The sequence below is a fragment of the Vigna radiata genome, chromosome 7, assembly GCF_000741045.1.
Source record: "Vigna radiata var. radiata cultivar VC1973A chromosome 7, Vradiata_ver6, whole genome shotgun sequence".
In the NCBI taxonomy this organism is placed as follows: Eukaryota; Viridiplantae; Streptophyta; class Magnoliopsida; order Fabales; family Fabaceae; genus Vigna; species Vigna radiata.
The window spans coordinates 15,146,429-15,149,140 of NC_028357.1; positions in this window are offsets into that span (position 1 = coordinate 15,146,429).

Genomic DNA, 2,712 nt, shown 5'->3' on the forward strand with positions numbered 1-2,712 from the left:
TTTATTTATTATTAACTAAATTTAAATATCATCATTTTGATTATTATCCATAATATTTTAATTTTTTTAATTCTCATACCTTTAATATTGAATATTGAGTCTTTCCTGTTTAAATTCATGAGAAGTAAAAAAAAAATTATACGTAAAATAATTAAAATAAAAATTGTATAATTTAGAGAGAGAGTAAAATTACAAAAAAATATGTATATAAATTATGTTATTTCTAAAATTTAATTTGAAGTTTTGGACTGAGACTAAAATTTAATTAAAGTTTTAGAGTGGGACTAACCCACTTTAACCCTGACCCTAACCCACTTGAGAGGGGGCTTTGGGGGTTGGGGCTTTTTTCTGGCCCCCTACTTAAGGGGCTTCTTAAAATATGGCTTTTTCAATAGTGGGTTAGGGCTGGCCTTGGGGCCATGGGTTAAATTGACACCTCTAATTGGTACACACAAGTAGAATGAGATTCAAGGAATGAAATCTGTCAAATCCCTCCAAAGAGGGATAAATATATTTTTAGTCTTTAAAGTATTATGTAAAATTAGAGGTCCTTAGTCGAAACTTGATACTATTTGGTCCTTGTACTTTCAAAAGTATTAGTTTTAATCCCTATTTTTCAACTACGTTAAAGTTTATTTTACATGACAAACAAAGTTTCAATTCAATGTTGTTGACACTAGTCTACCATATGCTAATTTTTGGTTTAAATCCTTGGATGGTCCTTATATTTGTTGAAGATCCTTAAGTGGGCCATTTTGTTGAAAACGGTCTCAATTGAATCCTAAATTTTGTAAAATCGTAACAATTAAGCTCTTTCTGCTAAGTGGTCAGAAATGACGTTAAGAGTTGTTGGTGTGTTCCATAATAAACATGCTGATTTGTATGATCTTGTTACATGGAAATAAAATTTACATTATGACGTGGAATTTGGTGAAGTAAAAGAAAAGAAAAAAGAAAAAAGAACGCAATTCCCCACCCAAATTAGGGTTCTAAGGTAGAGGGGATTCTTACGCGATTTAGGGTTCTAAGAAGCTTGCGTACTTGCGAGTTAGGTTTCAATTTGCGTATTTCTGGTTTTGTATTATCTATGATTGCAGGTGCGTGATGATGGAACTGGATGCTCCATGGCCGCTGCAGTTGCACGATTTGGGTGTTGCAATTCTCGCAATTTGGTTTCTACAGGTTCGCGAAGAAGATGATTCACAATGGAAGAGGAAGGAAGACACGAGACCGTGGTGACGCTTGTCTGGTTCACCACTCTCTACTTCATATTGTCCCAGCCAATGCCCAGATTGAGGTTCTTTACCTTTTCCTTTTATGATTTTTTGTGATTAAAAGGTATGCTTAATTTGGGAAAGTTGGGGAAAGAGATAATTACATTCATGTTGAAAGAGAAAATCGAAGGAGGCGAAGAGGTGTTTGGATCCTCAGCTATGGCATGCGTGTGTAGGTGGCATGGCATGCGTGTGTAGGTGGCATGGTGCAGATGTCAACAGTGAATAACAAGGTCTATGCATTTAAAGACCATAGATGCCAAAAGTGAATAACAAGGTCTATGCATTTAAAGACCATGGTTCCTTCATTAAAGCAATCAAATGAAGTAAAGAGACGTTATTTCTACAAACACTAAACACTAATAATTTGCATAAACTACAAATAAACAGAATAATGCCCATAGGTTACAATGTTATTAGTTGTTTAATTGCAAAGGAGTTATGCATATAGTAGAGGTTGATTGAAAGGGGTTGGATCTCACCTAAGTTTAAATTTCCAAAACCCCAAAATTTACAATGAGGCTAAAAAAGAAATCATTGGAAAGTGTTGAAATGAAAAACGCAACAGTCTTTACACCCAACAGACTCCAACACGTCATTGTCTTGTTTGTTCACACAAAACTTCTGCTCCATCATCTTTCTTCCTCCCTCCTAACTTATATATATCAAGATCAATTTTTTTTTCCTCAAAAACATTTCATTGGGATCTCATCGAAGTATAAAATTTCCAAAGGCCCAAAATTTTCTTAAAAAATCCTAAAATCAAACCCTAAAAACAAATTCAGCATTAAAATAAAAGAAAAACTGAATTATTGGAAGAATATTGATTTCGTGTGATGTATGAAGAATTAAGAGGGAGATAGAGAAATCTTTGAACAGATCTAAAAAACCTAAGAAAAAGGTTCCGTATGAGATCAAAGGTTTTTGTTCCTCTTTAAAACAAATGAAAAAACATAATTATCAAAAGGATATTGATTCCGTGTGATGTATGAAGAATTAAGAGGGAGATAGAGAAAACTTTGATCTAAAAAACATGAGAAAAATGTTTCGTATGAGATCAAAGTTGTTTGTTCCTCTTTCCTTTTGCTTTTTCTTTTTCTCTTTTCTTTTACTTTACTAAATTCCATGTCATAATTTAAATCATATTTCCACCTAATAAAATGATTCACCTCATTATGTTTATTGTGCACCATGTTATCAATATTTGACGTTGACCGCTTAACAGAAAGGGTTTAATTGTTATGATTTTACAAAATTTAGGATCTAATTAAGACCGTTTTCAACAAAAAGGATCAATTTGAGATTCCTAAATAAATATGAGGACTATGAGGGTTTAAACCTTACATTTTTTTAATAAAAAATAAATTTCTAAATACAAATTTAGAGACAAATTCCTTTAGTAGTCAAAACCTTGATTTTTTTAATAAAAAATAAATTT